General features: G+C 31.2%; 1 long non-coding RNA gene across 1 annotated transcript; it reads left to right on the top strand.

The window, feature by feature from the left end:
• The first annotated feature begins 7,634 nt into the window (after window positions 1-7,634).
• LOC141672204 (uncharacterized) lies at window positions 7,635-8,350 on the top strand. The gene is made up of 2 exons (XR_012555405.1): window positions 7,635-7,825; window positions 7,913-8,350. It is a non-coding gene; the product is annotated as an uncharacterized LOC141672204 (long non-coding RNA).
• The last annotated feature ends 5,503 nt before the right edge of the window (window positions 8,351-13,853 follow it).

The following is a 13,853-nucleotide window of genomic DNA, read 5'->3' as shown; positions in this document are numbered from 1 at the left end:
ATTCTCAGAGTTTTGATCTTTGTCTTTTACTGTCCTGCGATGCTTTTACATTAGGGGATAGAAAGGCTAATAATTATGTGCGAATAACTTATGCATTCAAAGATAAACGGATGGTTATCGATCCAACACCAAATTACCCTATGATTATGAAAGAGATGATCAACTCTCTTCGGAAGTTGTTAAGTGATTAGTGTAAGTATTGAAAGTAGTTCTCAACTCATCAACTCATCCATTCTCAAAAACATGGACGTCAATCTTGATCTTTTAGTTCCACTGATAATTTTACCTAAATGTGACTTGACAAATAAAAAAGAGAGGTTAGATATCAATTATTTAGAGGATGTTTACCATTAATTTTACTTACATGAGCTTATAATAATAAGGTTTATGATAAAATGTTCACGTATTAGTTTCTTTAGCTATTTAATGCCCACATATTAGTACACACAGACTACAGTTCATCTAAAATGACCACCCTGCATTGATTCTATTGAACAATCAGGGGCGGACCTGACTATACATGCATGAGATAAAAACTATCAACCCTAAACAGAAATTAGAGGAATAGCAAATTAGGTCTATATCATGTTTCAGTCAATTGTACAGAATATTCCCTTCTCCTAAACAAAATTAACAACAATAATATCTTTACTTGTAAAACATTTAACATATAGATCATGTAAAACTATCTTCACTATGTCTATTCTTGTTTGTCAATTTTTAATGTTTCTTATACATTAATCTTCTTTAAATCTTCTCTGAATTGTCAATATATACATGAAATGAGATTAATCTGTTTGATTCTAGAAGAATAGAGACACTTGCTAATATATACTTATAGGGGATGTTTTTCATCCATTCTAGCCCACTTTGTACGTGAAATTTCATATTTTATTATTTTCTGTCCTTTTCTTTGAAAATGCATTCCAACCTTCAAAGTTGCCCTCAAAGACTCATGGCCGTCATCTCTTTGATTGTCTAAGTCTTTGTCTTCTCCTGTACAGCTTCTATTGCAGTCCACATATTAGTATACAGACTACAATTTATCTAAAATGATCCCCTTACATGGACTCTTATGGACAACCAGGGTCACATAATAGTAGATGCAATCTACTATTAGAGAAAAACTATTACCTCATTAAACTGACCTCCTTGCAATCTGCATCAACTCTATTGAAAAAAGCAACTCATACCTAATTATGTACTGTGGTCTGTGTATGAATATGTAGATGTAGAAAAACTATTCTCTAGTATAAATGACCTCTCTGCATCAACTCAATTGGAACAAGCAACTCCCACCTAATGCACTATGCATTAATATGTTACACTGATAATTTTCCGTATACATTTACGATCTCAACTGAAGAGGTTACTTAGATTATCTAAAAGTGCTTATATTGCAGACCCCCTATTATACCTAACCACTCCCATAATTAGTAGACAGACTAATCTCATGGATGTTCATCAATATTTGATTGAGCTATATCATTAATATGGAGAAAGAGACTCTCAACTGCCATGTTAGCCGGTAGTTCTTGCATTTAAGTTGTAGAGAACTCAGTGTAACTTTCTTAGCTCCAAAAGTAGCTCCCACTGGCCGATTCGCATCAACATTTACTTCTCAAATTACAAACCCATATTGGTTAATTATCTAGGCAGAGCATGAAGATCAAGTTTTCTGCATCTTCATATTTTTACTTTTATTAAACATGTCACAGTTCTTCGGAGAACATTATCCTTTTTCCAACTTATTCTTCTTATAAATAATATACGTATAAATTATTGTAAAAGATTTCTTTGCTTTCTTGGAAGCTGCATTGAGATTTTGAAAGTAGTTTTAAAAGACTTCTCAAAGTCTTCATCCTCATCAATGCCATGCACATTTCAGGCTTTGGACGGAAGACTCTCGGCAGTTTGATATGACCCCCTCTGCATGGACTATTGTGGAAAAGGTGTCACTTTAGTACCCTACAAATTATCACAACTTTATAGCTGACTTGACTTGGTTTACTCCAAGTCTTGATCTTTGTCAATACATCCAACTTTAGAGCCGGTGTCAAGAGTTACCCCGCCTTGCCCCGGTGCTCTACCGCTTTAAATGTGACAATTAAGCTCAAAGTCTTGGTATTCTATCTTCTATTGCTCTTTAAAAGTGCTCAGATATGTGTGTAACTAAAAACTATACAAATGCATCAGACAAAAGAATATGAGGTAGTTTAAAGTATATGGCCATAACGTACACGGTGAGAGTATATCATTTCATATTTAACAGAGTAAATGGTTTTAACTATTAAAAGACCTCTTTATGTAATGGAATCTCTTGCCCCATTTCCCTAAAGTCGAGATTTTATACCTTGTCAATAGCAAGGTGGTTTGGGTGTTTGAGTGTATTTAGTTAAATAATAGTTTGCAATTTTTGTGAAGTGCTTCGTTGCTTGTGCAAAAAATTTGATTTTTCATTTCAGGCCCTTTTTGTACAATAGATATTGTACTGGTATTACTCGAAGAAAGAATGTTAAAAACGGTTGAGAGAGATGCATTCCAGCTCCAAAGTGAATTTCAGAAACACTTTGTTTCTCAAAGTCTTGTTCTTCGTCTTCGCCTCCCACAACACAATAAAGGTGCTCCTCCCACATAGACATTAGTAAAAAATTAGCCATCTTACTGGCTTTAACAAGTAAAAATTTGTTTTTGAATTAAATTTCTTGGGTTATTAGTAGATTAGTAGATGGACTACAATTCATCTACACTGACCCCTCTGCATTCCATTTCAGCATATTAGTAGATGGACTACAATTCATGTACACTGACCCCTCTGCATGTACTCTTTTGGACAAGAAGGGTCGGATCGACCCCAGTATAAATGACCTCTCTGCATCAACTCAACTGGAACAAACAACTCAGTCCATTTTTTAATACTAAACAAGTCTTTAATACTTCATGTCCATTTTTTGTCAAACTCGGTACTTATTAGACTATTTCAAACTATTTCTTCCAACACAAGTAACAAATTGTCTTTACTTTAAATTTCAAAAAGGAGTATGTAAGAATTTATAAATTAAGAATTTTCTATTTTGATAAAACATTATGAAGGTCACTGAAACTCATCTTTAGCCCATTTTGCACAGTAGATATTGAATTGCTTTTTGTACCAGAAGAGACGAAGGTCTAAGAAAGTTCAGAAAATTCCAGCTTCAAAGTAGCTCCCAAAGACCCATTCCCATCATCTTTCCATTCTCAAAAGTCTTGGTCTTCGTCCTCTGCTGCATGCGGTTGAAAAAAAAGACTGTGAGCTAGTATCTAAAAATGACCCCGCTTCACGGACTGTTTTGAAAGAAGCAAATCATACACACATGGGACATGGCATACATAATTAGCAGCTAGTTTGTCAATTTGGAAGTGAAGACCAAGTCCAACTGAGTATTAAGTTGGATTTTTCGCTTTCAAGAGAACCAACTTGACTAAGTCTAACACATGGGGTTAGAAAGTACCTCATGCCCCAGTTGTATACAAGCAATTTCTTATATAACCAACTTTACTGGCCCAAACATCAACACACAAAAGTTTAAGAAAGTTCAGAGAACTGCATTATCTCTTTCCTGTTCTTGAACATTCCAGCCCCAAAATTCACTCTCAAAGACTCGTTCGCATTAATCATCATCTTTCGGTTCTCAAAATCCTTATCTTCGTCTTCTACTACCCTAAGGCCATGTTTGTTTGGAAGGATTATAATTCAGGGATAATAATCCTTTCACTATAATCCCCTCCTTATTTTTTTAAGGATTATAATCCTTTAAAACAGTCCAATCCCGTGTTTGTTTCCAAACATATCTTAAGAATTATAGTCCTTTAACTAGTCATATCCCTTGTTTGTTAGGTAAAAATTTATAGATAGGATTAATCTTATATCCTACTAACTCTCGAACCACTTTCAGAGGTTTGATGCAACAGACGTATTAAATGCATAATATGCACATATAAGGACATTATCATACTCAAATGACGAACTAGTTGATGTAATACCATCAAATCATCCAAGGAGGTCATAATGATATCTATAAAGCAGTAAATAACTGATTCGCAGAAACAACATAAACTTTAACACATGAATTAAAACTTGAGTCAGACATTCAAACAAACAGTTTGTCTACATTAAAAATTAAAAAAAATAAACTACTAAAAAACAACAGAAACATATCACACAAAATAAAATAACATAACAGATACATAACATTGCATTATCTGAAAATTGAACTTGTTTTAAATTAAAAAATTATTCTATAATCAGAATGCATCAACAAGAATTTATCTGATACACACAGAAACACAAAAACTGATATCAATGTAAAAGATTCTTACCAGATAATAATAGAGATTGTAGTTATTTAGAACCAGAAGGAAAGTTGTAGGTATATATTCGTTTGTACAAAAGCCATGGAGGCGGCTATGGAGGCGGCTGAGTAGAAAAAAAAATTAATGAGAAATGCAGGGTTGTAGATATACATAGGTATGGCCGTAATTATTGTAACAAAATAAGAGTATTTTTGTCTATAACATTTTAATACCCTTGTTATACCTTCACTGACGAGGTATTATATTATCCTGTTGGATAGTAGAAAATGTTATCCAGCTCTTATCCTAGGATTATAGTCCATTGCTCTAATTTGTAAAACAAACAAGGGATAACTTTATTTTAAGGATTATAATCGAATCCCCTCCTTTATCCCATTAAACAAACATAGGGTTCTTAACCTTCCGGATACTGATTTACACGGAGTATTACCCCAAGAGGTTTTCCACCTTCCCAACTTAGAGTTTCTAGACCTGAGATTTAATGACTATTTACAAGCAGTATTACCCAAAGTTAAGTGGGGAAGTAGTGCTACTCTCCAACACCTTCTTCTTAGTGAGATAAACTTCATTCACAGCAGAGTTATACCCGATTCAATAGGATATCTTGAGTCATTACTCAGTTTGGCACTCTCGTATTGTAATTTGACTGGGCCGATACCAAGATCCATAGGGAACCTTGTTCAACTTACTTACTTGGGTCTGGGCCACAATAATCTCAATGGCCCAATTTTAAATCATTTAGCAAACGTTACAAACATCAGATATCTATACCTTAATTCTAACAATTTCACAGGTCCTTTACCCTCTACATTTGTTGCCCACTCCCGTGATCTCATTCTTGTAAATCTGAGAGGTAATGGGTTCACTTACCTTGACTTTTCATCAAACAATTTCAGTGGTGTTTTGAACATGAGTATGTTTTCACCCCTTAAATCCCTCGAATATCTTGATCTTTCTCATAACCATTTTCTCTCAGCACAGCTATGAGCCCACTCCCTCCTACTCTTTCAACATTGGGATTGTCATCTTGCAACATGAAAGAGCTCCCACACTTTTCAAAAGACGCAAAGATCTCATTGAGCGATGTAGACCTATCAAACAATGATATTGAAGGGGAAATTCCTGATTGGATTGGGTCAGTGGGTTCAGTAAGGTCAGTGCGTTCAGTGTGGTCTTATCTGAATATTTCTCACAACAAGCTAACCGGTGGTCTTGAGCAACTACCTTGGAATAGCATTCGGTACCTTGATCTCCAGTCCAATAATCTTAATGGATCATTACCCGACTTAATCTGTAATTCAAGCTCTCTTGTGGTACTCAATTTGTCTCATAACAACTTGAGTGGTGTACTCCCCAGTTGTCGAACACAATTGACCTGGCTTTTAGTGTTTGATCTACGGATGAATAACATACAGGGCAGCCTTCCAGCAAACTTATCGAATTTCCGTTCTTTGGAAACTATAAATTTGAACGGAAATAAATTAGAAGGAAGAGTTCCTTCTTCTTTTGCGGAATTTGATAAGCTGGAAACTCTTGATCTTGGAAGTAATCAAATAAATGATACCTTCCCACAGTGTTTGGAAGTTCTTCCAAATCTCCAAGTTCTGGTTCTGAAATCAAATAAGTTTTATGGTACTATGAACAAGACTTCTGAGGTTGAACACCCATTTCCAAGCTTTAGAATCATTGATTTATCGTACAATGATTTTTCTGGTCCACTGCCAGTAATCTATTTCAGAAACTTCAAGGCTATGATAAATGGAGAAGTGAATAAAATAGAAAACCAAAATGGTTTGCTGGTATCATTGCCAGGGAACTGGGCCTCAAGGTCAGGAGGATGGAGATTAAATGGAGATAAATAAAGATTTGTTTCAATTTGTATTTCATGTTAACCGTCATCCCATGTAATGAATAATTGTGAAATAATATCCTAATTGTGTATGTTATGTGACAATATCTCTGTATTGGTTAAACAGCCGTTGTACAATAGGCTGTGACGTGATTCTGGATCATACTTTTGACTTCATTGGTAATCTGTTGTAATCTTGGAGGTACTTACTACCTGTTATCTTCATCTCTCATTTCGTAGACATGCACACATTTGTACTCTCATGCCAACTATGGTAAACTGCAGCAGATTGATGGAGTTTTTTGGAGCTAGGTTATTAACACAAGCCTCCATCAGAGAGGCCTAAAAACTAAACATTAGATTTTTAATCCACCCACTGAGTAAGCGAACAACAGGCTGTCACTATAGATTATGAAAACCTATAGTAAAATAATATTGTCCAGTGTTTCCACATTCAGACTGGAAGCTGAAAGAACGAGTAATGTATGATACGGAGACATTTTATCTTTTGTTAGAAGACCTTGCCTAAACACCAGGCAAAGAGTGATGTTAAATTTTTGAACTTGCAGTGAGTGCCCAGGCAATACCAATTTTTACCATCGGAACAGGGAGTCATAAATTTGGTGAGGAGATAATGTTGAGTGCATAATCAGCTTATTCGCATATTAAAGGGGTTAAGAAAGCTAATGGAATGCTATTCATGTGTTTGTCGTTAAGATTGGTCTTGAGAGCTTTGGTCTTATTTTGATAAATTTGGATAGCTTACTGAATATGGTGAAAGATTAATTGGATTTTCTGAGGTGTTGTGCCTGCCTTCCAAATTTCATCTAATTCTCGGCAGATTGGAAGATGTCAGAGTGTGGGTAACTCTTGCTAAGTTAGTTGTGAAGGCGTTATACTTTCCAATTGCACAAGATTCAACACGTACGATGACATTTTTCTCGGTGAGAGTTTTTGCAATTCATTTGTCTTTCCTCAGCTGATTTTAGTTTGGTGGATACTGGAATTTGATGTTAGTTCTTTCGTCAGCTAATTGCATTGCTGGGGATTAGTTTGCTGTTTAGAGTCATGTAGTTTCGATAATTTTATCTGTTTTATATTTTGATGAGATTGGATTAAAGCTACTTTATGTGTTCTTGATATCAAAGATTTTGATGTATTGTTAATGTTAGTTAATGTGACTGTCTTGCTCTGTTCTTAAATCTAATGGGCCGTTTATGGGTTGGGATTCTTGAAAAGTGAAATTTACCCTATCCCGGAGAGTATCATCATAAAAGGCCGACTTGATATCCTCTGATCTCCATATAGAGAATATTGTGGATGAATGTTGGCAAGAAAAATAAAGTGCGGATGAGCTTACCATTTTTTACTTTTTGCAGTGATATCCTAAATGTGTATTAATTTTCGGATTTGAGCTCCAGGTGCAGCATTTGTCTGAGAATCAAAGCATTCTATTTTTGAGGACATCGAATATTAAATGACCTGGATAATGGCCTAGATTTGGTCTACGAGTTTGCAACTCCCAAAATGTCCATGGTTGGGACATTAAGCCTGTTCAATTCCTGATATCGACTTCAGAAAATCAAAATCTAAAAGATATTGACTATCCAGGAGCCATCACAGGTCAAGTTTCGGTATCTTAACTTCTGTACGTGTATTAAACTTCTCCAACTTAATCTAAAAGATTGCATTATTTCTTTTCTTTCCTAGAAGCTGCACTGAGCTTTAGAAAGTATCTCCAAAGGACTTCTCAAAGTCTTCGTCTTCATTATTGCCTACATATTGAAGGCTTTGGACAGAAGAGTCTAAGAAGTTGGAATGACCCCCTTTGCACGGACTATTGTTGAACAGTGTTACTATAGTACCCTACAGATTATCACAACTTTAGAACTGACTTGACTTGGTTTACTGCAAGTCTTGGTGTTTGTCAATACATCTAAATTTAGAGCTGGCGGCTGTAGTTGCCCGCGGAGAGTATATTATTTCATAATTAACAGGGTAAATGATTTTTAACTATTAAAAAACCTCTTTATGTAATGGTATCTCTCGCTTCCTTGGCCCGAAGTCGAGATTTTATACCTTGTCAATAACAAGGTGGTTTGGGTGTTTGAGTGTTTTTAATTATAATAAAATAATTAATTTATTATATTTGGGACCTTTTGTAAATGTTGAGTATTTAGAGGCATGTAGTTTCAATAGTTTTATCTGTTTTATATTGTGATGAGATTGGATTAAAGCTACTTTATGTGTTCATGATATCAAAGATTTTGATGTATTGTTAATGTTAGTTAAAGTGACTGTCTTGCTCTGTTCTTAAATCTAATGGGCCGTTTATTGGTTGGGATTCTTGAAAAGTGAAATTTACCCTATCCTGGATAGTATCATCATAAAATGCCGACTTGACTACTTGAGATCCTCTGATCTTCATATAGAGAATAATGTGGATGAGTGTTGGTAAGAAAAATAAAGTGTGGATGAGCTTGCCATTTTTAACTTTACTTGCTCGAAATCTATTATCCATTTCCCATTAATATGATAAATTAAATATCAAATAAACAAATAAAAAATTATTCTTTAGTAATTTAATTTTAACTACTAATGTACCATAAGACCAACACAAAAATTAACAAAGTTGATATGTAGAATAAAAAATTAGACAGAGATGTGGGCTTGTTACCTTTTTTTGGCTATGGGTTATCTCATTGGATGGTATGTTTTTATTCCCATCAATGTTGTTTCATGTATGCATAATGGTGCATAATGGTGTTCCTCTGTTTCTTATTTGTTTTTTTTATCAAGATTTGGATTTATATGTTTTGTTTTTTTATGTTTTGATTTTTTTTATGACAGTTTAGTAGAATGTGACTGTTAAAATAGTGAACTTCTTGGAGAGAATTTTGATATGATTAATGTGTTTATAAGCACTCTGTCTTTTTTAGGATTTAATCCATACTCTTTATTAATAAGTCGAAACTATTTACAATTTGGTATTAAAAGTATCAAAGTATCAAACTACCAAATTTTGGTACTTAGCTGACATAAGTTCACTTCTATTTTCTATAAACTTCATTTTTTACACAAATAAACTTTTATTCTTTGTAAATTTTATTTTCTTTTTAGTTAGGTTTCATCCAATTGTCTATTTAATTCATAAAATAAATATGTTTTTCTAATGATTTGTAAATTATATTAAAAATTTATTAAGTTGCGTTAAATTAAGTAAAATAACTTATATTTAGTTTTAATTTTAAAAAAACTACAAACTACTAGGTTAACTCCTACCACGAATTGAATTATATTTTCTGTAAACTCTATTTATTTATAAATTATATTAAAAATTTATTAAATTACATTAAATTAAGTATAATAACATATATATAGGCCTTTATTCAAGGACTCTCTTATATAGAGAACGTAGAGAAACCTTGATTCCATGCTAGAATTTCATCAAATTTGTTGTTAATGTAAAATAATAATTATATTTAAATATAATAAAACGTTTTATTTGAAAAAAAATAATTTTAAATTTGATTCTACTATGAAATGAGTTTGGATAAGTGTGAGTTTACTATGATTCTACTACAGAATCACTTTAAACTATTTTATCATATTTAAATAATTTTTTAAATAAAAAAAAGTGTGCAACTTCATTTTTTTAATTTGGTAATTAAATTTTGTAACTATATATGATGAAAAATAAAATAAATTATGTATTTATATTATTTTAATAAGGGTTTTCTATGGACTTCTATATAAGAGAGCCCTTGATGGATTGCTACCCAACCCAACATATATATACTTTTATTTTGAAAAACTACTATCTACAAAGTAAACTCATTATTAATAAGCGAAACTATGTATAATTTGGTGCTAAAAATACGAAAATACCAAATTTTGGTACTTGCCTGACATAAGTTTGAATTCTATTTTCTACAAACTTTGTTTTTAACATAAATCGACTTTTATTCCTTACAAATTTTATTTTCGTTTTAGTTAGTATTCATCAAATCCTCTATTTACTTCATAAAATAAATTTTTTTTTTTAATAATTTGTAAATTATATTAAAAATTTATTAAGTTGCGTTAAATTAAATAAAATAACTTATATTTAGTTTTAATTTTTGAAAAACTATAAACTACTAGGTAAACTCCTAACACGAATTGAATTATATTTTCTATAAATTTTATTTATTTATAAATTATATTAAGAATTTATTAAGTTACATTAAATTTAGTATAATAACATATATATACTTTTATTTTGAAAAACTACTAACTACAAAGTAAACTATTAACACGAATTGACTTTTATTTTCTCTGTAAACTTTATTTTCTATAGCATTATTTTAAAAATATTTAAGTAATAGAAAATGACTTTAATAATATTTATTAACTTTTAAACTGAAAATTATTAATTTAACGATTGTATTTGTTATTGTACATCACAACGTTTATTTACTTTAAATTAAAAACATATTTTAACAGTTACAGATTTATATGTTGTATTTAAATTATATTAAGTAATATTAAATTAAGTTTAATAATATCTATTCACTATTAATTTGTAAATTCATTTTTATCGATAATTAAGTAATATTAAATAAACTATATTGAAAAGGCTAATTATAAGATACTTAACAAATTATATTAATTAATATTAAATTATCTAAAGAACAGATATTTGGTTCATAAGATAGAGATACAATTCGTTTCACAAAAATAAAAGTAATATGTTAGATTTCAATATCAAGTAAAACAATGCAAAAGTAGAATTATAGTCGAAAATTTCATAACTGATTCGATTCTTTTTAACCACATAACTATTTTTTGCAAGTAATAATTTAATATTTGATATTAATATATTAATTTTAATTCGTGTTTCGCACTGATTATGAATAATTCTCTATAAATATTAATTCGATATTTTGAGTTTCGGGCCCGTGTTTTGCAAGCGTTATCAACTATCTATACTAATAAGCGTCCCAAATCTTGGTATCTACTAGAAAATTATACAACTATTTTTAAAATTTATGTAATAAAATCTCAACGGACAAAAAATAATTTCTATTCTTGTAAATTTTATTTTCCTTCAATTTTTATTTGTTAGTAAACATCCAAACGACGATTTATTTTAAATTAATCGTATTAATAAGTTAACATGTCATATTTATGTAGTGAATGCATAATTAGAATTATATGTGAAATTTTAGAGTTATCAATACATGGTTGGCTTTAGTACACGTTGGAAATATTATTTCATTTGGTCCATATCGGAATCTTCTATCATTATTTCTGGTCTGGGTTTCAGTGGATGGACAGATTCTTCACCACCCAAACCCAAATGGGACCGTGCAAAAAAGTAGACATCTTGGGTGTTGAGTTGGCAAAGAGTTCAGTTCAAGTGCCACTTCTGTGTAATGCTCAAATATACTCCTTCACTCCCTTCCAATTATTTATATGACACTTATTTTAAGGTTCATAAAAAATTTAGTTAGGTAACTAATTTTTACAATTTTCTTTTTCTGAATAAAAGTTGAATATTTTAATTTTTATTCAAAAAAACAAAATTGTAAAAAAAAATTACAGAACTATACTTTATATGCACCTTAAAATACGTGTCGGACACTCTCTAAAAAATGTAAACAATTGAAAGGGACGGAGAGAGTAATTTTTTAAATTGCAAGAGATAAAATTTTTGTAATGCTCAAATATATTTATTATTATATATTAGCGTTAAATTTTATATCTATTTTTAAAATAAAATTTTACAAAATAAGATAAGATTCTATAATCAATAATCAATTGTTCGCCGTCCTTCGTATATCTATGTATGACAATCATGTTTACATAATTAAATTTTACATTTTACAATCAATACAAATTTTCATTTTATAAATATATGGTGTTAAAAATTATATTGTGAAATGTGCTATTATTACTTTCTCTTATATCATTGGTTGAAACTGTATAATATTTTATTTAGGAAAAAAGAAGAAAAAATGTCTATTTTTTAGTACTAATTATTATCTATATCAATTAATACTAATTATTTTAAGTCATGAATAACATTAGTCAAGTAATTACTTGATTTCTTCCCTTCACTTTTTTATTATAATTTACAATTAAAACTTTTTTATTGAGTTTAAAAAAAATACTTTAAGTATATAATAAAATGATTATATAGAACTTATTTCAAATTATCTAGTTTTTTATTGGTCCTTATGCTTGATAAAACTTGATTACCTTAACCTAAGTGCTTAACTACTTAACTATTTATTGGCTTCTGATTGGATGGAATTCTCTGAATTTTGATTGGCTATAAAAACTCAACTTTTATACGGAAGGATTCCATGCAAGTACCTCCACAAATTCCAGCTCTAAAAGTACCTCTCAAAGACTCATTCACCTGACCTTTCAAATCTCGAAGTTCTTCGTTGTAAGCACTTTGAAGAATGAAATATAAGTCTACCCCATTTTGTACCCTAGATAATGAATTGGTTTTACTTGAAGAAATAAAGTTTAAAGAAAGTTCATGAAATTTCATAAGTTGTTTCCTTTTCTTGAAACTGCATTTCAGCTTCAAAGTACATAGCTCTCACAGACTCATTCCCATATCTTTCAGTTCTCAAGTCTTGGTATTCGTCTTTTACTGCTCTAGATTTGCTTCTACTGCAGCTCACACATTACTGGAAAGACTATGATTTATCTAAAGTGACTTATGAAACAACAATCTCATATCTAATATATGTACAGCCAGCAGGGACGAACCTGACGTATACAGACATTAAAGAAAAGACCGTCTTCCGGTTAGAATGACCTCTCTGTCTATGTCTACGCTTGTTGTAATTAAAAACACAGTTTGCATTCACATCATCTTCCAATTAATACAGTCTGGTCTTCGTCTTCTACTGCTCTAATGTTTTTTTACAATTTATGAAAACTGAAAGTATTTTGTTGAGATCAAACTATTTGTACATATTAATTTATATTCAAAATAAAACATAATGTATATACACTAAACTCTGCAGAGCAGACATGGACTAGGTTTTACATAAAAATAAATGTTAATGAAATATCAGAGAATTACATTATTTCTTTGTTATTCTTGAACATTCCAGCCCCAGAATTCCGCTCTTACAGACTCATTGAAATTCGAATTAATGATCCTCTCTCAGCCATGGTCTTTGTCTTCTACTACTCTAAAAGTGATTTTACTGAAATAACATCTATCTTCAAAGTAGTTCTCAACTCATCAACTCATCCGGTCTCGAAGTATTGGTCTTTAGTTTACTGATAATTTAGCTAAATGTGACTTGACAAATAAAAAAGAGATGTTAGGTATCAATTATTTAGAGGATGTTTACCATTAATTTTCCTTTATATGAGCTTATAATAAGGTTTCTAATTAAAATGGTCATCATTTATCCAACATCATAGAAAGCTATTTTAAGGTCCAAACACATTTCTAGCCCATTTTGTGCCATAGATGTTAAGGTTTACTTGAAGAAAAAAAGCTCTTAAGAATATGTAAAATTTGGTCAACTTTTTTTTTCTTTTTGTAATTTCTATACAGCTCCGGTGTAGCGTAAGACTAATTCTCATCATCTTTCCGTTCCTAATTAAAGTCTTTGTCTTTGTCATGTACTGAAGC

The sequence above is a fragment of the Apium graveolens genome, chromosome 7 (genome assembly GCF_009905375.1).
Source record: "Apium graveolens cultivar Ventura chromosome 7, ASM990537v1, whole genome shotgun sequence".
NCBI classification, from domain to species: domain Eukaryota; kingdom Viridiplantae; phylum Streptophyta; class Magnoliopsida; order Apiales; family Apiaceae; genus Apium; species Apium graveolens.
This window is presented reverse-complemented; position numbering and strand designations above follow the sequence as displayed.